General features: G+C 43.3%; 1 long non-coding RNA gene across 1 annotated transcript; it reads left to right on the top strand.

Annotated features, from left to right (window-relative positions):
• Positions 1-2,175: 2,175 nt before the first annotated feature.
• Positions 2,176-23,683, top strand: LOC142486170 (uncharacterized). Its single transcript, XR_012798833.1, has 8 exons — positions 2,176-2,292; positions 3,313-3,408; positions 11,376-11,487; positions 15,060-15,179; positions 16,166-16,263; positions 17,830-17,940; positions 21,247-21,356; positions 22,728-23,683. It is a non-coding gene; the product is annotated as an uncharacterized LOC142486170 (long non-coding RNA).
• Positions 23,684-25,509: the final 1,826 nt, after the last annotated feature.

Genomic DNA, 25,509 nt, shown 5'->3' with positions numbered 1-25,509 from the left:
AACTTCCACACTCCTGCTTTTATCCACATGTTCTCCTCTTTCCTTCCCCTACCTTTGCATGTGTCTACACACTGCACCATTTGTACAGACCTCTATTGCAGCTATTTCTGCACTGCTCAATGAAAAGCACTCTTTAATATCCTATTCTCTGTGCCCCCTCTCTCTGCGCCCCCTCTTTTGGCGCCTCCTCTCTCTGCGCCCCCTCTCTCTGCGCCTATCTGTCTCATTCTCTCTACGTCCCTCTCTCTCTACATAGAGCTATCTCTGTCTCTCTCTACACCTATCTCTGTGTCTCCTTCTATGTTTGCTGATGTGTGGGATATCTCTTATAATCTTGAACCTGCTCATATACACATCGGGCCTCCCTGCCTCTGCCTCCCTGCTAAGAGTGTTAACCTATCTAATGTAATCCACATTCCTTTCCTTACTTTTCTCTTCCCTTCTCCTATGCCATCTGGAATGTCCGTTCTCTGACTAACAAGGCTCTAGTTGTACATGACCTCTTCTGCTCTCATCATTCACAATCAGTCATTCCCCTCACCCCATCTTACCTGTCCCACTGATTTGCCTCTGCTTAATTAAACTCTCCTCTGACATCTACTCTAACCTCTCTGCTCTCTCTCTCTTTCCGCTTAAACTAACAATCTTATTAACTCTTACAATGCTATCCTCCTATCTATATGCCCCCTCTAGGCTCTGACACACTTGTCCCTCTAGCCCACACCCTTGGCTAAATTCCCAAACATGTTCATCACACTTCCACTCGCTGTTCTTAATGCCTATGAAGGAAATCACACAATTGATATTTGATTTTTCTACAGTAAAAATGTCTCCAGTCCTGTATAAAGCTGCTCTCTGGGGCCAAACCACACTACTTTTTTTTCACATTCATCAACACTCAAATTTAATTTACGCTGTCTTTTTTTCCCTGTATTTGACTCCCTCCACTAACCTTCTCCTCACACTTGCCATCCTTCCTTCACTTCTCCTCAAGCATTTGACTACTTCAGAGGCAAGGTGGATGCCACCCACAAGGAGATTCCTTCTGTCCCTTCCCCCTTCTCTCCTTCTACCTAATTCTCCTTCTGCATTTGACTCCTTTTCTTCTCTTACAGAGCTGGAAGCTAATCATCTTCTCTTCTCCCTCTACCACATGCCCTCTAGATCGTATCCCCTCACACCTTACTGCATCTCTTAGTCCCCACTCTCACCCACATCTTCAATTCCTCCCTATTCTCTGGCTCTTTACCCTCTTACTTTAAGCCTGTAGTGGTCACCCTTTTCTCAGAAACAACCTACACCCTATGTGCCTTACTAACTACCGCCCTGTATCCCTCCTGCTGTTTGTCTCCTAATTGCTAGAATGTCAACATTCTTAAATCACATTCCCTCCTGGATCCTTTACAACCTGCCTTTCGTACAGCTCGTTCTACAGACTGTGCTTAAAGCAAATTCCCAAGGTCACTTTTCCCTACTAATCCTACTTGATCTATCTGCTGCGTTTGATGCTCTCAATCACTCTCCTCCTTCATATTCTAAACTCTCTCTTGGTATCCGTAACACAGTTCTATCCTGGTTTTCATCATAACTTTCCTGTCACACATTCTCCATCTCTGTTGCTAACATGTCTTCGTCTTCTATTGATCTGTCTGTGGGTATACATCAGGGCTCTGTTCTGAGATCTCTCTTTCTCTCTACATACTATCATTTGGTGACCTCATCAACTCTTTGTGACAATCCTATAAATAACAAATACAAATATCAGGTCATGGGAATAAGTGATTTGGACATAAAAGTAACATTTCGGAAGTGTGGACAACTAATACATCTTGTAGATTGCCTTTACAGTGTGATGTCATTGATTCAGTAGATTGTGTGCAGACCAGGACTGCAGTACAGTGTCACTCACATGGATGACTTGCGTGGTAGAAGCTCAAGAACAAGGATGTCAAACTCCAGTCCTCGAGGGCAGCAAACAGGCCAGGTTTTCAGGATATCCCTACTGAAAACCTGGCCTGTTTGGGACCCTCGAGGACTGGAGTTTGACATGCATGCTCTAGAAGGAGCACAGCTGTGGGTGGGAGGTGGATTTGCTTTGCATCAAATGGTTTGGAGCAAGGTTTATTGTATGTATTATCATAATAACAATGCAATGCTTAACTTTTATTTCAGGAGGGATGACTGCAGAACAGAAGTGAATATTGAAGCCATGTGTTCCTTTTCTTGCAAAAGAGAAAATTTGAAGGACAGTTGAAGAGAAGGAAAATTACTACACAGAGACAGATAAGCAATGTGTATATTTCTCATTTACCATTTAGTATTTGTCGTTTTATTGACTCCACACAATCCGGCTGCTACGGGTTTCACATTGAATATTTTCATCTCTACTCTACCCCTTCCTGTGATCTGAACCATGCAAGTTTTCGTTGATTCAATACATCATGAGTAGAGGGTGGCTACAGTATGAAGTAAAGACCCAAGGACCACATCTACTACCATTCATAACAAGAACATGTGCAGTAGCGCACAGCTGCAGTTCTATGTGATTGTTATGAAAGGTTGAGGTGGTTCAATTCTATGAATCTGGAGTGGGATGGATCCTGTTTGCATCATATGGTTTCATCTAGGCCAGTAGATTATATAACTTTCAGTACAGGTTACACATGGCATCAGTATTAGTGATTTAAAGAGGAGGAAAGCTTCAATGTGGAGAACAAAGCCAAGTAATGTTGAAGTTACTCCTTTTACCATTTACTTGGTCAGTCTGTACTGTCTACTCCCCACACAGCTGCTAAGGATCTTCCATTTTAAATACTTTCACCTCCTATTCTGCACTGCTTTGCTGCCCATTATTCAGAGATGCGTTCCAGTCATGTTTACCACTCTGAATCTCTCTGCAGTCATTGGTTCAGCACATCATGGGTAGAGCATGGCTACAGATACAGCAAGCTATTATTATTTTACCGGCTGATCATCCATAATATTGCATTAAAACATAGAATATCACTTAATTTCCAAAAGATTCAGTGATGCTGATAATGCAGAATCTCACAACATTTCCCATCATAATGCCATAATGCACCAGTGGGAGAAATAATCCTTGCTATATCTGTACATTGTGTGACGTATTACCTCCATGACCATTGAGAGCAAGTACATCTTCTGTATAGAGCGGCTGTGTTATGATGCAGTTATTGATCATCATTGACATAATCACAAGAATCTTATGCAAAGGGAAATTGTCCGCAGCGAAGTGAGATTTCAGCCCCCAAACGTCTGTAATATTAATGCAATGTCTTACTTTTGTTGCAGTGAACACTGAAGAGACGGATCTACTACAACACTGTACAGGATGAGCATACGCTACAAGCAGCAAAATGATCTTGCCGTTGACAGTATGTTGTTCTGGTAATGTGCACAATTATTATTTATGGGCTACACACCACAGTGCTGGACATATTCTGTTAACTTCAACTCTACTCCTAACATGGAGATGTCTTCCTGGTGTTACTGATTCAGTACATCATATGCACAGTGTGGTTATGATATGATGGATTGATTTAATGAACCCACCAACCAATGATGACATCTGCATCATCTTCTGTAAAGTGCAGCTACAGCATGATATTATCAGCATTTGGTGCGGTATAATCAGAGGTATCTATGTGCTTTTGTGCCTGTTTTAAGTCCTCCAGCTTAACGCCCCTACACCTCCCACTACACAGGCATACTTACTTATGCATACACTGACATCTGGCATACCTACACACACCCCAGGGCCACTTCCTTCCCCTGATGTCAGGGAGAGGATGGGCATGCAGAGTGCAGTAAGTCTCCACGTTACTCTGGCCAACAGTCTTGGCCTACCTCCAGCATCTGTCACCCACAACATCTGTTCCCTCCTTGTAAAGTGCTGAACTATCTCACCTGGGTCAGTGCTATAGCTGATCACAGTGCCCGATCAGGATGTCACTGTGACAGGCAGCAGTGCAGATTGACCGGTCAATCAATGCAGTGCCGCAACATATGCACTAAATGAGATTTCCGTGCCCCCAGTCAGGTTACTCCCTGGGCAGTGACCCTGCTCACACCCTCCCCTAGTTCCACCTCTGATCACAATTATCTCTCTTGGAGAGTGTAGCAAATTGGAGTTGGGGGAATCTCACCTCTGCCATGCATGGTCACAATCTGGGCACAGGACCCAAATAGTGGGCAATGTGGCACTTCTTACAGTAGAGAATAAGTAACTTTATTCTTTACTTGTGTATTAAGGACCTTATTTGCATTAAATTCAGTCCACATGGGACCAAGACTTTCTGGCTTACTGAACAAAGTGGAATTGTTTCGTAGAGGGTGGAGAATTGTATTTTATCTGAAATTACCCCCTCTGCACAAAATACAAACAATTATACCCATACAAGTACCTTGTGGAAGTTGTTGCCCTCTATCTTCCTGTGGTCTCTACCTGTTTCTCACCGTGCCTCCTCCCATTTCCTTGCACCTCTGCGTCTCCGCATATATCCCTATACTCAGAGCCGGCTGCGGTCAGTGACATGGGATGACCAAATATGAGCATACCCATATATGGGCATCCATGCCACTGACCGGAGCCCGCTCTGTTGCGGATATGGAGAGAGACTGGGAGATTTACATCCCCTTATAATTCATATGGTGCATAGTACCGGCACGTATTGTTTTACCGGTACTGTGTACCTTCCTACTTTCACACTGGTACAGTATATGCTGCAGTGGGACTGAGAGGGATATATTGGTAACACATAGTCATTGTTGGGGGAATTCAATCCATTTTGAAAATAGTAATGAAATGTTTTTTACTTTTCCTTTTTTTCAGTAATGAAGAATGAAACATTTCTGTTAAAATTGAATTGGAGGTGAACTGGATTCATCATCAACTCTGCACCAGTGTGAATTGATGTTCTTTAATGTTCTGATAAGGTACATGCAACATCTCTTCCTCAACCCCTGCACCACTCTCTGCCTCTTGCCTCTCTCTCTCCACCTCCCTGCTAAGCGTATTAACCCATCTAATGTAATCCACATTCCATGTCTCACTTTACTCTTCACTTCTCACGTGCCCTCTGGAATGACTGCTCTCTGACTAACAAGGTCTATTTGTACATGACCTCTTCTGCTCTCATCCACCACCTCTCATTCCCCTCACCCCTGTCCTACTCGATACCTCAGCTTAATTGAACTCTCTCCTCTGACATCTACCCTTATCTCTAACCTCTCCTCACTTTCTGCTTAAACTAACTATCTTGTTAACTTTTACAATGCTATCATCTCCTCCTCCCTCCTCCTCCTTCCTCCTCCCTCCTCCATTATATATATACCCCTTCTAGGCTCTGACACACTCATCCCTCTAAGGCCATGATTATCATGGGCACATGCTTGGTCGTCCACAGTGCGTGCGAGCGATGCAGAGCCGCCTCGGACCTCAGTGCAGGGATTGCTGCATACCCCCAGCATCTGTCACCCACAAACAATACACACACTAATACTCCCCACAATACACACTATAATACCTCCTCAATACTAATCTCCCCAATAATATTATAGCTCCAAACACAATATACACAACACCCTTACACAAGATACACAATCTAGTACTCTCCTCTGCACCTCTACACACAATATAATACTCCCACACACACAATATACACACTACCCTCCTACCCCCATAAAATACAACCAATAATACACACACACTTTGTGGATGTTGGGACCAGCTCCCGGCATGCACCAGTGAAAGAGAGAGGCCCGCAGAAGCTCGGAAGAACTCCCTCCATCCGTGCCTTCCTCCGTTTCACATCTTCTCCCTGTCTCTCTCCCTCCCTTTCCTTGCATCTCCCTGCGTCTTTACGTATACCCAGTCAGTGACGGCTCTGGTCACGTGATGCCTTAATATGGGCTTATCCATATATGTTCATCCACGTCACTAATGTGATGCCCGCACTGTTGCGGAGCTGGTACTTACGACGGGCACTTATTGTTTTATCAGTACTGCGTACCTGACTCTACCGGCCTACTTTCAACACTAGTACAATATGTGCTTCACTACGAGTGAGTGGGGAATATTGGCATCACACAGTCACTGTTGAATATGCCATTCAATCCATTTTGAAAATAGTAATGCAATGTGGTTTTGTTTTGTTTGCTTTTTGCAGTAATGAAGAATGGAAAAGTTATATTAAAATTAAATTGGAGGGGGACTAGATTCAGCATTTCATCATGAACTCTGCACTTGTGAGAATTTAACTTCTTGAATACCCTGACAGGTACACGCAACATTAAGACTATAATCTGCTGTGCAAGCTTTCGTGCTATACCTCCCCCTCAGGTTTTGATTTATACATTTGCTCCCTCAATTCATGTCCTCTAATATTTGAAAGCTCTCTCCTAGCATTTTCTCTTTACCACAGAACGTCATCCCAATGTAACCTCTCTCTTGTTCTTTCTGCTTGCTGTTTCCTCACTCCTCTGTTAAACTTTTCTAATTTCTCTAACTTCCACACTCCTGCTTTTATCCACATGTTCTCCTCTTTCCTTCCCCTACCTTTGCATGTGTCTACACACTGCACCATTTGTACAGACCTCTATTGCAGCTATTTCTGCACTGCTCAATGAAAAGCACTCTTTAATATCCTATTCTCTGTGCCCCCTCTCTCTGCGCCCCCTCTTTTGGCGCCTCCTCTCTCTGCGCCCCCTCTCTCTGCGCCTATCTGTCTCATTCTCTCTACGTCCCTCTCTCTCTACATAGAGCTATCTCTGTCTCTCTCTACACCTATCTCTGTGTCTCCTTCTATGTTTGCTGATGTGTGGGATATCTCTTATAATCTTGAACCTGCTCATATACACATCGGGCCTCCCTGCCTCTGCCTCCCTGCTAAGAGTGTTAACCTATCTAATGTAATCCACATTCCTTTCCTTACTTTTCTCTTCCCTTCTCCTATGCCATCTGGAATGTCCGTTCTCTGACTAACAAGGCTCTAGTTGTACATGACCTCTTCTGCTCTCATCATTCACAATCAGTCATTCCCCTCACCCCATCTTACCTGTCCCACTGATTTGCCTCTGCTTAATTAAACTCTCCTCTGACATCTACTCTAACCTCTCTGCTCTCTCTCTCTTTCCGCTTAAACTAACAATCTTATTAACTCTTACAATGCTATCCTCCTATCTATATGCCCCCTCTAGGCTCTGACACACTTGTCCCTCTAGCCCACACCCTTGGCTAAATTCCCAAACATGTTCATCACACTTCCACTCGCTGTTCTTAATGCCTATGAAGGAAATCACACAATTGATATTTGATTTTTCTACAGTAAAAATGTCTCCAGTCCTGTATAAAGCTGCTCTCTGGGGCCAAACCACACTACTTTTTTTTCACATTCATCAACACTCAAATTTAATTTACGCTGTCTTTTTTTCCCTGTATTTGACTCCCTCCACTAACCTTCTCCTCACACTTGCCATCCTTCCTTCACTTCTCCTCAAGCATTTGACTACTTCAGAGGCAAGGTGGATGCCACCCACAAGGAGATTCCTTCTGTCCCTTCCCCCTTCTCTCCTTCTACCTAATTCTCCTTCTGCATTTGACTCCTTTTCTTCTCTTACAGAGCTGGAAGCTAATCATCTTCTCTTCTCCCTCTACCACATGCCCTCTAGATCGTATCCCCTCACACCTTACTGCATCTCTTAGTCCCCACTCTCACCCACATCTTCAATTCCTCCCTATTCTCTGGCTCTTTACCCTCTTACTTTAAGCCTGTAGTGGTCACCCTTTTCTCAGAAACAACCTACACCCTATGTGCCTTACTAACTACCGCCCTGTATCCCTCCTGCTGTTTGTCTCCTAATTGCTAGAATGTCAACATTCTTAAATCACATGCCCTCCTGGATCCTTTACAACCTGCCTTTCGTACAGCTCGTTCTACAGACTGTGCTTAAAGCAAATTCCCAAGGTCACTTTTCCCTACTAATCCTACTTGATCTATCTGCTGCGTTTGATGCTCTCAATCACTCTCCTCCTTCATATTCTAAACTCTCTCTTGGTATCCGTAACACAGTTCTATCCTGGTTTTCATCATAACTTTCCTGTCACACATTCTCCATCTCTGTTGCTAACATGTCTTCGTCTTCTATTGATCTGTCTGTGGGTATACATCAGGGCTCTGTTCTGAGATCTCTCTTTCTCTCTACATACTATCATTTGGTGACCTCATCAACTCTTTGTGACAATCCTATAAATAACAAATACAAATATCAGGTCATGGGAATAAGTGATTTGGACATAAAAGTAACATTTCGGAAGTGTGGACAACTAATACATCTTGTAGATTGCCTTTACAGTGTGATGTCATTGATTCAGTAGATTGTGTGCAGACCAGGACTGCAGTACAGTGTCACTCACATGGATGACTTGCGTGGTAGAAGCTCAAGAACAAGGATGTCAAACTCCAGTCCTCGAGGGCAGCAAACAGGCCAGGTTTTCAGGATATCCCTACTGAAAACCTGGCCTGTTTGGGACCCTCGAGGACTGGAGTTTGACATGCATGCTCTAGAAGGAGCACAGCTGTGGGTGGGAGGTGGATTTGCTTTGCATCAAATGGTTTGGAGCAAGGTTTATTGTATGTATTATCATAATAACAATGCAATGCTTAACTTTTATTTTAGGAGGGATGACTGCAGAACAGAAGTGAATATTGAAGCCATGTGTTCCTTTTCTTGCAAAAGAGAAAATTTGAAGGACAGTTGAAGAGAAGGAAAATTACTACACAGAGACAGATAAGCAATGTGTATATTTCTCATTTACCATTTAGTATTTGTCGTTTTATTGACTCCACACAATCCGGCTGCTACGGGTTTCACATTGAATATTTTCATCTCTACTCTACCCCTTCCTGTGATCTGAACCATGCAAGTTTTCGTTGATTCAATACATCATGAGTAGAGGGTGGCTACAGTATGAAGTAAAGACCCAAGGACCACATCTACTACCATTCATAACAAGAACATGTGCAGTAGCGCACAGCTGCAGTTCTATGTGATTGTTATGAAAGGTTGAGGTGGTTCAATTCTATGAATCTGGAGTGGGATGGATCCTGTTTGCATCATATGGTTTCATCTAGGCCAGTAGATTATATAACTTTCAGTACAGGTTACACATGGCATCAGTATTAGTGATTTAAAGAGGAGGAAAGCTTCAATGTGGAGAACAAAGCCAAGTAATGTTGAAGTTACTCCTTTTACCATTTACTTGGTCAGTCTGTACTGTCTACTCCCCACACAGCTGCTAAGGATCTTCCATTTTAAATACTTTCACCTCCTATTCTGCACTGCTTTGCTGCCCATTATTCAGAGATGCGTTCCAGTCATGTTTACCACTCTGAATCTCTCTGCAGTCATTGGTTCAGCACATCATGGGTAGAGCATGGCTACAGATACAGCAAGCTATTATTATTTTACCGGCTGATCATCCATAATATTGCATTAAAACATAGAATATCACTTAATTTCCAAAAGATTCAGTGATGCTGATAATGCAGAATCTCACAACATTTCCCATCATAATGCCATAATGCACCAGTGGGAGAAATAATCCTTGCTATATCTGTACATTGTGTGACGTATTACCTCCATGACCATTGAGAGCAAGTACATCTTCTGTATAGAGCGGCTGTGTTATGATGCAGTTATTGATCATCATTGACATAATCACAAGAATCTTATGCAAAGGGAAATTGTCCGCAGCGAAGTGAGATTTCAGCCCCCAAACGTCTGTAATATTAATGCAATGTCTTACTTTTGTTGCAGTGAACACTGAAGAGACGGATCTACTACAACACTGTACAGGATGAGCATACGCTACAAGCAGCAAAATGATCTTGCAGTTGACAGTATGTTGTTCTGGTAATGTGCACAATTATTATTTATGGGCTACACACCACAGTGCTGGACATATTCTGTTAACTTCAACTCTACTCCTAACATGGAGATGTCTTCCTGGTGTTACTGATTCAGTACATCATATGCACAGTGTGGTTATGATATGATGGATTGATTTAATGAACCCACCAACCAATGATGACATCTGCATCATCTTCTGTAAAGTGCAGCTACAGCATGATATTATCAGCATTTGGTGCGGTATAATCAGAGGTATCTATGTGCTTTTGTGCCTGTTTTAAGTCCTCCAGCTTAACGCCCCTACACCTCCCACTACACAGGCATACTTACTTATGCATACACTGACATCTGGCATACCTACACACACCCCAGGGCCACTTCCTTCCCCTGATGTCAGGGAGAGGATGGGCATGCAGAGTGCAGTAAGTCTCCACGTTACTCTGGCCAACAGTCTTGGCCTACCTCCAGCATCTGTCACCCACAACATCTGTTCCCTCCTTGTAAAGTGCTGAACTATCTCACCTGGGTCAGTGCTATAGCTGATCACAGTGCCCGATCAGGATGTCACTGTGACAGGCAGCAGTGCAGATTGACCGGTCAATCAATGCAGTGCCGCAACATATGCACTAAATGAGATTTCCGTGCCCCCAGTCAGGTTACTCCCTGGGCAGTGACCCTGCTCACACCCTCCCCTAGTTCCACCTCTGATCACAATTATCTCTCTTGGAGAGTGTAGCAAATTGGAGTTGGGGGAATCTCACCTCTGCCATGCATGGTCACAATCTGGGCACAGGACCCAAATAGTGGGCAATGTGGCACTTCTTACAGTAGAGAATAAGTAACTTTATTCTTTACTTGTGTATTAAGGACCTTATTTGCATTAAATTCAGTCCACATGGGACCAAGACTTTCTGGCTTACTGAACAAAGTGGAATTGTTTCGTAGAGGGTGGAGAATTGTATTTTATCTGAAATTACCCCCTCTGCACAAAATACAAACAATTATACCCATACAAGTACCTTGTGGAAGTTGTTGCCCTCTATCTTCCTGTGGTCTCTCCCTGTTTCTCACCGTGCCTCCTCCCATTTCCTTGCACCTCTGCGTCTCCGCATATATCCCTATACTCAGAGCCGGCTCCGGTCAGTGACATGGGATGCCCAAATATGAGCATACCCATATATGGGCATCCATGCCACTGACCGGAGCCCGCTCTGTTGCGGATATGGAGAGAGACTGGGAGATTTACATCCCCTTATAATTCATATGGTGCATAGTACCGGCACGTATTGTTTTACCGGTACTGTGTACCTTCCTACTTTCACACTGGTACAGTATATGCTGCAGTGGGACTGAGAGGGATATATTGGTAACACATAGTCATTGTTGGGGGAATTCAATCCATTTTGAAAATAGTAATGCATTGTTTTTTACTTTTTTTTTTGCAGTAATGAAGAATGAAAAAGTTCTGTTAAAATTGAATTGGACGTGAACTGGATTCAGCATTTCATCATCAACTCTGCACCAGTGTGAATTGACGTTCTTTAATGTTCTGACAAGGTACATGCAACATCTCTTCCTCTACCCCTACACCACCCTCTGCCTCTTGCCTCTCTCTCCACCTCCCTGCTAAGCGTATTAACCCATCTAATGTAATCCACATTCCTTGTCTCACTTTACTCTTCCCTTCTCACGTGCCCTCTGGAATGTCCACCACTTCTCATTCCCCTCACCCCTGTCCTACTCGATACCTCAGCTTAATTGAACTCTCTCCTCTGACATCTACCCTTATCTCTAACCTCTCCTCACTTTCTGCTTAAACTAACTATCTTGTTAACTCTTACAATGCTATCATCTCCTCCTCCCTCCTCCTCCATCATCTATATGCCCCTTCTAGGCTCTGACACACTCATCCCTCTAAGGCCGTGATTATCATGGGCACACGCTTGGTCGTCCACAGTGCGTGCGAGCGATGCAGGGCCTCCCCGTCGCCTCGGACCTCAGTGCAGGGATTGCTGGAGCGACAGGCATGCGCTAACTTTGCCTTCTGTTGCGTGCTTACTATAGACGCAGCCTAACCCATGCATTGGTTTAATTCACAAGCACGCTCTCATCACACTTCATCACATCACACTGCTGCTCTTAACACCTATGGAGGAAATCTCACAGTCTGATTTTCTACACTAAACCTTTGTCCTGTTCTGTAAAACTCTGCTCCTTTTTTTAAGGTCAAACACTACTTTTTCCTCACTCATCAACACTCCAATTTCATTCACACTGTCTTCTATGTATTTGAGTCACACCACTGACTTTCTCCTCCCACTTAACATCCATCCTTTATTTCTCCTCAAGCCTTTGCTCACTTGAGGCAAGGTGGATGCCATCCACAAGTAGATTCGTTCTCTCCCTTCCCCCTCTCTCTTTTTCTATCTAGATCTCATTGCACTCTTGACTCCTTTTCTCCTGTCACAAAGCTGGAACCTGATCTTCTCTTCTCCCTCTACCACATGCCCTCTCAATCCTATATTCTCACTCTCACCCACATCTTCAATTCCTCCATATCCTTTGGCTCTTTCAACTCTTCCTTTTAAGCATGCAGTGGTCACCCCTATTCTCAAAAATAACCTTGACCTTGTGTGAATTTCTAACTATCGCCCTGTATCCGTCCTACCATTTGCCTCCTAATTGCTAGAACGTCTTGTGATCTCCCGTTTGATCAACATTCTTAAATCACATGCTCCTCTGGGCCCTTCACAATCTGCCTTTCCCAATGTAACCAATTATGTACATAAAGAAAATTCCCAAGGTCCATTTTACTTACTAATCCTGCTTGATCTCTCTTCTGCTTTTGATACTGTCAATCACTCTTCTCATTCATATTCTAAACTCTTTCTTCGTATCCGCAGCAAACTTATATCCTGGTTTTCATCATACTTCTCCATCACACATTCTCCATCTCTGTTGCTAACGTGTCTTTGTCTCCTGTTGTTTTGTCTGTTGGTATACCTCAGGACTCTGTTCTGGGACCTCTCTCACTACATACTATCACTAGTTGACCTTATCAACTATTTTGGCCCTTGATATCATCTCTATGCAGATGATACACACACCTATCCACCCTACCGTCACTCCTGCAATTTAGTTCCTAGTTTCGGGTCGCCTCCTGGCTATATCCTCCATGGATGACACTCTTCTGCCTTAAACCTAATGTCTAAAACTGAGCTCCTCATATTTCCCCCTAAATCTGGCCTAATATCACCTTTCTCCATCGCAGTAAACAGTACTACCATCATCCTGTCATGAAAGCACATTGCCTAGGAGTAACATTTGACTCTTCCCTTTCCATCTTCATTCACGACACTGGCTAAAGTTTGTCGATTCTTTCTCTGTAATATTTCCAAGATTTGCCCTTTTCTCTGTCAATCTACTGCTAAAACGCCAATGCATGCCCTTATCGTATGGGTTAACATACTGCTAACAGGGCTCCCTGCTTCACAACTTTCTCATTTGCAATCTATCCAAAACTCTGCTGCTTGAATAATTTCCCTTTCTCCCACAACAGTATCTGCTCATCTCCTCCTCCTCCTTAAATCCCTCTCCTTGCTTCCCATCAAGTTTCAGATCACCTACAAAGTTCTCCTCCTTACCTTTTTGTTAAGGTACTCTATTAGTGGTGTACCGAGTACCCGGCGTTACCCAACACATTTCCAGCTACCCGGACATTACTCGAAACCGGCCACTGAGAAGTGGACTTGGCCGGGTAATACCCGGCGTCGGGTAATGTCAGGGCAGCTGGAAATAATCTTTTATACTTACCTTTCCTAAGACATCTAGGATCAGCAGCAGCAGTCCTCTGATGTTGGCAGCATCAGAGGTGTCTTCACCTGGCGGGGGGAGCTGCAGGAATCACTTCCACAGCACCGAAGCAGGTAAGCTGTGTCTGTGAGCCTGCAGCTCCCCCGCCGGCTGAAGACACCACAGATGCTGCCACCGTCACAGGACTGCTGCTGATCCTAGATGTCACTGCCACCCGGAAGGTAAGTGCCAAACCGTGTACCCGACCGGGTAGAACCTTTCATTTTGGCCGGATACCCGTTACCCATTTTTTTATAGTTGAGGACCCAGTCCAACACTATTCTCTATTCATCTGCTCCTTCCTACATATCATCTTTGGTCTCGTTATGCCCTTCCTCGTCTCCTAAGCTCTACTAATAACTGTCTCCATTATACTTCTTACACCTCTACTGCGCACTCGCTCTCTTGCCTGAAACCCTTTCCCATCAATTTACCTGTGAAACTCACACACACTCAGTATATGCCAACATACCCTCTTCCACCCACATTTAAGATCAACCTTAAAATTCACAACTTAAATGAAGCATTTCAATAGCTTTTACTCGTTGCTACTGTCACTCATTCAGTCACTAACTATTGTTCCCAAGAAGTGCTTTATACTACAAGTACCCACCATTAAGGACAAGCATTGTCATCTACTGCACTTGTTCCCCCACCTGTTGTCTCTCTGTAAGTCTCCTTACATTTCTCTTAGATTGTAAACTACCCAGGACAGGGATTTACTTTCCTATTGTCTGTTTTTGTTTGTTGAACTTATTGTATAATAATTTCCTGTACTTTTTGGTCTCTCTTGTAAAGCGCTGAGTACACAATGGGTGGTATATAAATAGAGATATATGCAGAGTCTAGAGACAAGGCACACGTGTATAGGTAGCTACAGTTTATCCGGGACCGTATGCATCCTTGAAGTGCCTGTCCCAGTTATTTTCTATTGATTGCAATGTAGGAGTGTCTGTCCTGTCTTATTTTTTTTATTATTATTATCATTATTATTATTATATATACAAAGATATATACAAAGATTGTTTCCTGTCGTTAGCATGACATTGTGTGACACAGTGTGATGTCATTGATTCAGTAGATTGTGTGCAGACCGGGACTGCAGTACAGTTTCACTGACATGAATAACTTGTGTGGTAGAAGCTCTAGAAGGAGCACAGCTATGGGAGGGAGGTGGATTTGCTTTGTATCACATGGTTTGGAGCAAGGTTCATTGTATGTATCGTCAATAATAATTATAATAATAATAATGCAATGCTTAACTTTTTTATTTCAAGAGGAAAGACTGCAGAACAGAAGTGAATATTGAAGCCATGTGTTCATTTTCTTGCAAAATAGAAAATTGAAGGACAGTTGAAGAGGAGGAAAATGACTACACAGAGACAGATAAGCAATGTGTATATTTCTCATTTAGTATTTGTCGTTTTATTGACTCCAAAAAATCCGGCTGCTAAGGGTTTCGCATTGGACATATTCACCTCTACTCCACCCCTTCCTGTGATCTGTACCATGCAGATTTTTGTTGATTCAATACATCATGAATAGAGTGTGGCTACAGTATGAAGTACTGACCCAAGGACCACATCTACTACCATTCATAACAAGAACATGTGCAGTAGCGCACTGCTGCAGTTCTATGTTATTGCTATGAAAGGTTGAGGTGGTGCAATCATATGAATCTTGAGTGGGAGGGATCCTGTTTGCATCATTTAATTTGATCTAGGCCAGTAGAGTATATAACTCTCAGTACAGGTTACATATGGCATCAGTATTAGTGATTTAAAGAACAGAAAAACAGGAGTGGAGAACAAAACCAAGTAATGTTGAAGTTACTACTTTTTACTATTTACTTGGTCAGTCTGTACTGTCTACTCCCCACACAGCTGCTAAGGGTTTCCATTTGAGATACATTCACCTTCTACTCTGCACTACTGTGCTACCCTCTATTCAGAGATGAGTTCAAGTCATGTTTACCACTCTAAATCGCTCTGCAGTCATTGATTCAGCACATCATGGGTAGAGCATGGCTATAGATACAGCAAGCTTTATTTTACCCTAATATTGCATTAAAAAATAGAATATCACTCAGTTTCCTACAGATTTACTGATGCTGATAATGCAGAATCTCACCCTCCCATCATAATACACCAGAGGAAGAAATAATCCTTGCTATATATGTACATTGTGTGACATATTGCCTCCATGACCATTGATGGCAAATACATATTCTGTATAGAGCAGCTGTGTTATGATGTAGTTGTTATTGATCATCATTGAGATATAATCACAAGAATCTTATGCAAAGGGAAACTGTCATTAGCATAGTGGGATTTCAGCCCCCAAACTTCTGTAATATTAATGCAATGTCTTACTTTTATTGCAGTGAACACCGAAGAGACGGATCTACTACAACACTGCACAGGACAAGAGTATACACTACAAGCAGCAAAATGATCATGCAGTTGACAATATGTTGTTCTGGTAATGTGCACAATTATTATGTATGGGCTCCACACCACAGTGCTGGACATATTTTGTTAACTTCAACACTACCCCTACCATGGAGATGTCTTCCTGTGATTGGTGTTACTGATTCAGTACATCATATGCACAGTGTGGCTATTATATGATGGATTGATTTAATGAACCCACCAAACACTGATGACATCTGTATCATCTTCTGTAAAGTGCATCTACAGCAGGATATTATCAGCATTTGGGGTGATATAATCAGAGGCATCTATGTGCTTTTGTGCTGGGTAAAGTCCTCCAGCTGAACCGCCCCCCGCCCCCCACCCCCCTACACCTCCTGCCACACAGGCAAACTTACTTACACACACAGCACACTTACTTATGCACACTGACACTTGGCATACCTACACACACACACCCCACAGCCACTGGCATGCATGCAGAGTCCTGGGCATGCAGGATGGGCATGCAGAGTACAGAATATCTCCACCTTGCTCTGGCCCGTACTCTTGGCCTACCCCCAGCATCTGTCACCCACAACCTCTGTTCCCTCCCTGTAAATTGCTGCACTAACACACCTTGGTCAGCGCTGCAACCGATCACAGCACCGGATCATGTCACTGTGATAGGAAGCAGTGCTAATTGACCGGTCAATCAATGCCACGTGGCAACATACGCACCAAAAGAGATTTCCATGCCCCCTGACAGGCTACTCCCTGGGCAGTGACCCTGCTCATCTTCCACCTCTGATCACAATATTCTCTCTTGGAGAGTGTAGCAAATTGGAGTTGGGGGAATTTCACCTCTGCAGTACATGTAGAGTCCTGTATGCAGAGTACAGAAAGTCTCCACCTTAGTCTGGCCCGTACTCTTGGCCTACCCACAGCATCTGTCACCCACAAATAATACATACACTAATACTCCCCACAATACACACTTTAATACCTCCTCAATAATAATCTCCCCAATAATATTATAGTCTTAAACACAATATACACAATACCCCCTAACACAAGATACCCAATCTAACACTCTCCTCTGCACCTCAACATAATATACACACTATAATACCCTACACACAATATAATACTCCCACACACACACAATATACACACTATCCTCCTACCGCCATAAAACACAACCAATAATACACACACACTTTGTGGATGTTGGGACCAGCTCCTTGCATGCACCAGTGAAAGAGAGAGGCCTGCCATCCGTTCCTCCCTCCGTTTCCCATCTTCTCCCTGTCTCTCTCCCTCCCTTTCTTTGCATCTCCCTGCATCTTTGCGTATACCCAGTCAGTGACGGCTCCGGTCACGTGATGCCTTAATATGGGCTTATCCATATATCTGTTGCAGAGATGGAGAGAGACCTGGAGATTTTACATTTCCTTATAATTCATATTGGTACTTAGTACGGGCACTTATTGTTTTATCAGTACTGGGTACCTGACCGTACTGGCCTACGAGTGAGAAGGCAATATTGGCATCACACAGTTACTGTTGAATATGTCATTCAATCCATTTTGAAAATAGTAATGCAATGTGGTTTTGTTTTGTTTGCTTTTTGCAGTAATGAAGAATGAAAAAGTTATATTAAAATTAAATTGGAGGGGAACTGGATTCAGCATTTCTTCATGAACTCTGCACTTGTGAGCATTGACCTTCTTGAGTGCCCTGACAGGTACACGCAACTTTAAGACTATAATCTTCATCAACTGCTGTGCAAGCTTTCGTGCTATACCTCCCCCTCCGGTTTTGATTTATACATTTGCTCTCTCAATTCATGTCCTCTAATATCTGGAGGCTCTCTCCTAGCATTTCTCTCTACCACAGCACGTCATCCCAATGTAACCTCTCTCTTGTTCTTTCTGTTTACTGTTTCCTCACTCCTCTGTAAAACTTTTCTAATTTCTCTAACTTCCACACTCCTGCTTTTATCCACATGTTCTATACACTTTCCTTCCCCTACCTTTGCATGTGTCTACACAAAGCACCATTTGTACAGACCTCTATTGCAGCTATTTCTGCACTGCTCAATGAAATGCACTCCTGCACATCCTATTCTCTTCCACCTTCCCTCATTCTCTACGCCCCCCTCTCAAAGCCCCCTCTCTCTATGTCTCCTCTCTCTATGCCTATCTGTCTCATTCTCTTGACGCCCTTCTCTCTCTACATATCCCTATCTCTGTCTCTCTCTACACCTATCTCTGTGTCTCCTTCTATGCTCGCTGATGTTGGGGGATATCTCTTATAATCTTGGACCGGCTCATATACACATCAGGCCTCCCTACTAAGAGTGTTAACCTATCTAATGTAATCCACATTCCTTTCCTTACTTTTCTCTTCCCTTCTCCTGTGCCCTCTGGAATGTCCACTCTTACTAACAAGGCTCTAGTTGTACATAACCTCTTCTGCTCTCATCAGTCACAATCAGTCATTCCCCTCACCGCATCTTACCTGTCCCACTGATTTGCCTCTGCTTAATTAAACTCTCCTCTGACATCTACTCTAACCTCTCTTCTCTCTCTTTCTTTCTGCTTAAACTAACAATCTTATTAACTCTTACAATGCTATCCTCCTATCTATATGCCCCCTATAGGCTCTGACACACTCATCCCTCTAACCCACACCTTTGGCTAAATTCCCAAACACACTCATCACACTTCCACTCGCTGTTCTTAATACCTACGGAGGAAATCTCACACTTTGTTTGATTTTTCTACAGTAAAAATGTCTCCTGTCCTGTATAAAGCTGCTCTCTAGGGCTAAATAAACTACTTTTTTCCACACTCATCAACACTCAAATTTAATTTACGCTGTTTTTTTTCTCTGTATTTGACTCCCTCCACTGACCTTCTCCTCCCACTTGCCATCCTTCCTTCACTTCTCCTCAAGCATTTGACTACTTCAGAGGCAAGGTGGATGCCACCCAAAAGGAGATTCCTTCTGTCCCTTCCCCCTTCTCTCCTTCTACCCAAATCTCCTTCTGCACTTGACTCCTTTTCTTCTCTTACAGAGCTGGAAGCTAATCATCTTCTATTCTCCCTCTACCACATGCCCTCTAGATCGTATCCCCTCACACCTTACTGCATCTCTTAGTCCCCACTCTCACCCACATCTTCAATTTCTCCCTATTCTCTGGATTTTTGCCCTCTTACTTTAAGCCTGTAGCGGTCACCCTTTTGTCAGAAACAAACTACACCCTATGTGCCTTACTAACTACCGCTCTGTATCCCTCATGCTGTTTGCCTTCTAATTGCTAGTGTCAACATTCTTAAATCACATGCCCTCCTGGATCCTTTACAACCTGCCTTTCGTACAGCACGTTCTACAGACTGTGCTTAAAGCTAATTCCCAAGGTTTTTCCCTACTAATCCTACTTGATCTATCGGCTGCGTTTTGATGCTCTCAATCACTCTCCTCCTTCATATTCTAAACTCTCTCTTGGTATCAGTAACAAAGTTCTATCCTGGTTTTCATCATAACTTTCCTGTCACACATTCTCCATCTCTGTTGCTAACATGTCTTCGTCTTCTATTGATCTGTCTGTGGGTATACATCAGGGCTCTGTTCTGAGATCTCTCTTTCTCTCTACATACTATCATTTGGTGACTTCATCAATGCTTTTGGCCTTAGATATAATCTCTATGCGGATGATACACACACAAATCTATCCACCCCTGTTCTCACTCCTGCAATCCAGTCCCTACTCTTGGATTGTCTCCTGGCTATATGCTCATGGATGGCACTCCACTGCCTTAAACTTAATGTCTAACACTGGGCTCATATTATCCCCTTTCTCCATCACAGTAAACAGTACTACCATCTATCTTGTCATCAAACATGTTGCATAGGAGTAACATTTGGCTCTTCAATTCCATCTCCATTCACATGCACGGCTATGGGTAAAATGTGTTGCCTCTTTCTCTGTAATATTGCCAAGATCTTCCCTTTCCCCTCTCAACCTACTGCTAAAACTCCAATGTATACTGTTATCCTATAGGTTATTTTAACATACTACTAACAGGCCTCCATGCTTCACAACTTTCTCCTATGCAAAACTCTGCTGCTTGAATTATCTCACTTTCTCCCACAACAGTCTCTGCTCATCTCCTTAAATCCCTGTCCTGGCATCCCATCAAGTTTTTGTATCACCTACAAAGTTCTCCTCCTTACCTTTTTGTTAAGGCTCTCCATTAATCTGCTCCTTCTTGCATATCATCTTTGATCTCTCGTTATGCCCTTGCTTGTCTCTTGCACTATAACCATAACTGTCTCCTGTAAACTTCTTTCACCTCTACTGTTCTCTCACTTGCCTGAAACCATTTTCCATCACTGCACCGTACATGTGAAACTTCCTCACACTCAGTATATGCCAACATAACCTCTTCCACCCACATGTAAGACCAATCTTAAAATTCACGACTTAAATCAAGCATTTAAAAAACTTTGACTCGTGGCTACTGTCCCACACCCACAGTCACTGCTAACAACTATTGTTCCCAAGATGTGCTTTCTACTAATTGTACCCACCATTAAGGACAAGCATTGTCATCTACTGCACTTCTTCCCCCAACTGCTGCCTCTCTTTAAATCTTCTAACATTTCTATTAGATTGTAAAGTTCCCAGGGCAAGGATTTACTTTCCTATAATCTGTTTTTATTTGTCGCACTTATTTTTTAATTATTTTTCCCCTCTCCCCTAATGATATACATATAGGTTTTCCTGTCATTTGCATGACAGAGTTATTATGGTTAACTATTGCATCATGTAGACTGCCTTTTCAGTGTGATGTAATTGATTCAGTACTTTGTGTGCAGACTGTGACTGCAGTACAGTGTCACGAACATTAATGACTTGTGTGGTAGAAGCTCTAGAAGGAACACAGCTATGGGAGGGAGGTGGATTTACTTTGGATCACATGGTTTGGCGCAAGGTTCATTGTATGTATGATCATAACCATGCAATGCTTAACTTTTATTTCAGGAGGGAAGAACAGTGAATATTGAAGCCATGTGTTTCTTTTCTGTCAGAAGAGAAATTTTGAAAGACCGTTGAAGAGGAGGAAAATGACTACACAGAGACAGATAAGCAATGTGTATATTTCTCATTTAGTATTTGTCATTTTGTTGACTCCACACAATCCAGCTGCTAAGGGTTTCGCATTGGACATATTCCCCTCTACTCTACCCTTCCTGTGATCTGTACCATGCAGGTTTTTGTTGATTCAATACATCATGAGTAGAGTGTGGCTGCTGTATGAAGTATTGACCCAAGGACCACATCTACTACCATTCATAACAAGAACATGTGCAGTAGCGCACTGCTGTAGTTCTATGTGTTTTATTAAAGGTTGAAGTGGTGCAATCATATGAATCTGGAGTGGGATGAATCCTGTTTGCATCATATGGTTTCATCTAGGCCAGTAGAGTATATCTCTCAGTACAGGTTACACATGGCATCAGTAGTAGTGATTTAAAGAACAGAAAAAACAAGAGAAACTTCAATGTTGATAACAAAGCCAAGTAATGTTGAAGATACTCCTTTAACTATTTATTTGATCAGTCTGTACTGTCTACTCCCCACACAGCTACTAAGTCTTCCATTTGAGATACATTCACCTCCTACTCTGCACTGCTGTTCTGTCCTCTATTCAGAGATGAGTTCCAGTCATGTTTACCACTCTGAATCACTCTGCAGTCATTGATTCAGCACATCATGGGTAGAGCATGGCTACAGATACAGTAAGCTTTATTTTACCGGCTGATCATCCATAATATTGCATTAAAACATAGAATATTACTCAGTTTCCAAAAGATTCAGTGATGCTAATAATGCAGAATCTTACAACACATCCCATCATAATGCACCAGAGGAAGAAATAATCCTTGCTACACTACCGACACGTTTTATTGAAGCACGGCTAGCACCGCAAGCCGGGGGATGCCCCGGCGTGCTAGCCGCACTCCCTCAGCGTGCCGCGCATCACCGATGCACGGTCACGCGTCATCGGGTTCCTGCGCCCCCTGCACGCGCGTCCAGGGCTCCCCGAGGGAGCACTGGTGTCCCGCGATGTGGGGGACAGCGGCAGGGGGTTCCGGGGGACCCGACGGACCCGGCAGCGGAAGGGAGAAAGCCCCGATCGGAGGGCGCTCCTCCGCTGCTTCGGCGTGCGCCCGGCACCCTCCGGCGCGCGCCAGGTTACTGCTGCGGCCAAGAACGGGCAAATGCTCGAATAAACTCGGCCGCAGCAGTATATCTGTACATTGTGTGACGTTTGGCCTCCATGACCATTGATAGCAAATACATATTTTGTATTGAGCGGCTGTGTTATGATGTAGTTGTTATTGATCATCATTGAGATATAATCACAAGAATCTTATGCAAAGGGAAAATGTCTGCAGCATAGTGGGATTTCAGCTCCCAAACTTCTGTAATATTAATGCAATGTCTTACTTTTATTGCAGTGAACACTGAAGAGACGGATCTACGACAACACTGCACAGGACAAGAGCAAACACTACAAGCAGCAAAATGATCTTGCAGTTGCAAGTATGTTCTGTAATGTGCACAATTATTATTTATGGGCTACACACCACAGTGCTGGACATATTCTGTTAACTTCTACCCCTACCATGGAGATGTCTTCCTGTGATTGATTCAGTACATCATATGCACAGTGTGGCTATGATATGATGGATGGATTTAATGAACCCACCACCCACTGACATCTGCATCATCTTCTGTAAAGTGCAGCAGGATATTATCAGCATTTGGGGTGGTATAATCTGGGGCATCTATGTGCTTTTGTGCCTGGATAAGTTCCTCCAGCTGAACCACCCCCCTATACCTGCCACACAGGCATACTTACAGAGCACACTTACTTATGCACACTGACACTTGGAATACACACACACACACACACACACACACACACACACACACAGACATGCATGCAGTGTCCTGTATGCAGAGTACAGAAAGTCTCCACCTTACTCTGGCCCGTACTCATGGCCTATCCCCAGCATCTGTCATCCACAACCTCTGTTCCCTCCCTGTAAAGTGCTGCACTAACACACCTGGGTCAGCGCTGCAGCTGATCACAGTGCCGGATCATGATGTCAATGGGATAGGCAGCAGAGCTGATTGACAAGTCAATCAATGCAGCTCCGCAATATATGCACCAAAAGAGATTTCTGTACCCCCTGTCAGGCTACTCCCTGGGCAGCGACCCTTCTCACCCCTCTCATTCCACCTCTGATCACAATAATCTCTCTTGGAGTGTGTAGCAAATTGGAGTTGGGGGAATCTCACCTCTGTAGTGCATGGTCACAATCTGGGCACTGTACCCAAATATTGGGCAATGTGGCACGTCTTACAGTAGAGAATAGAATAAGTAACTATATTCTTTACTTGTGTATTAAGGAACTTATTTGCAATAAAAATTCAGTCCACCTGGGACCAAGACTTTCTGGTTTTCTGAACAAAGTGGAATTGTTTTCCTATAATTTTATATTCTCTGAAATGTAACATCACAATAAAGTACTCCTATTTTTTTCCTTTGTGCTTTTTTATGGACTATTCCTTTATGTATTTCACTTAATGGGACTAATTACCTTACGATTAGATTTCACTTGTATTTTCTTGGGTTACTCTTTGGAATTTCTCTCTGTGTTCATTTATACTATCTTATTTAGAGCAGTCTTTGCCATTGGACCCCATTTCTTGCCAGAGAGATCTGTAACACAGAGTATTGAAGAGAGTACAGAACAGTGGTGAAGTAGATTTTTATGCTTCTAGGCAGCCTCCCTTCTCACCATGTATTCTGCCCCCGACGGTCTCTTGCACTGCTCCCTCCTACACCCACTCTCCTCACTCTTCCCTCCCCTCCCCGCTATCACTCAATGACCCCCTCTCATTCAATCCTGCTCCCTTACTCCCCCCTCACTCATTCTTCCTTCTGCACACACAATCCTCCCGAATATCACTCCCAAACAACACACACACTAATTCTCCCCACAATACACACTATAATACCTCCTTGTGACGATAGCTTCCACAGGCTTATTAATATTACACAAAAATAATTGGGTTTGAACTGAACGAAGCTTAAGATATAATAAATTGTATTTATTCCTTAGAATATAGGTGAACACAACAGATAATACAGTAACGAACAAGAAGTACACTTACTTAAGGGTTGGGGAATGAGAAGTATGATGTAGCATTTCTTTCAGCAGTGAGGAAATCATTCAGGTGATATCAGGTAACCATATCAGCAAACGAAGACAAAGGATATATGGGTGGACAGCAGTTTATAAACCATTCTCCTTCTATTCTTAACCTTAAGCACAGGGGATTGGTTTACAATTACCTCCAGCCACTCACTAACGTGGGAAAGCATTCTGACCCATGCCCCCCTGCTAGTTGGCACATGCGCAGTAGAACTCTGGGGGTCTCATTTCTGAAGCCCCACATTTACGTCAGGAATGCCAGACAGTCTACCATTTGGAGTTCTGGCAGGAAAACCTTTGTTGAAAGGTGTTAACTGGAACACTTAAGACCTGCCCTGGTTTGGGCTTCGGATAAACAGTGAGGGTGATAAAACTCTTTGAACAGCACTTAAATCCTAGACATAGCGGCGTCCCCAGGGCCATCTGCTACCTTATGGCCCAAAAGAATCTCTTCTGGGTCTTTGTCCATACCTTAAGATACACTATTAAGCATAAAACATAAACGTATTAAAATATCCGGTTCCGTTTAGCAGGTCCAAACTTCCCAGTTCGCATTGCCAGAACTGGGACACCATATGGTCAAAAAGCGACTTGCTACGACCTAAGAAACCGGAGTTACACCAATGCACATTAAATCATTTTAATACAAAAATCTCCATTGAAAAAGAAATCTCAGCTTTTCACTAAATCCCCATTGAAAACAACGGGCAGCTCCGCCATAGACTTTCAATGGTAAATCGCCGCCATTGAAGTCAATGGGGGTTTTCTGCCATTGAAGTTTATGGGAAAAGTCCCGAACTTCAAGGGGGTCCATACTCCGTCGGGTTGGTCCAAGCGGGTCAAGGATGGTTCTGCAGCGATGCCGGAGCAGTGGCTACAGATACCCCAAACCCTGATCCGCTGAACCCTCCGGAACCGGAGATATGGATTCCTAAAATTCAGCATTTCTCACTTAGTCATTTTTCTGAGCCGTTTCTGCCGCCGCCGGCAAAGCCTATGGCGCGACCCGCTCTAT

This window comes from Ascaphus truei, unplaced genomic scaffold (genome assembly GCF_040206685.1).
Source record: "Ascaphus truei isolate aAscTru1 unplaced genomic scaffold, aAscTru1.hap1 HAP1_SCAFFOLD_762, whole genome shotgun sequence".
Classification (NCBI taxonomy): domain Eukaryota; kingdom Metazoa; phylum Chordata; class Amphibia; order Anura; family Ascaphidae; genus Ascaphus; species Ascaphus truei.
The sequence above is the reverse complement of the archived record's forward strand: the minus strand, read 5'-3'. Positions and strand labels throughout refer to the sequence as shown.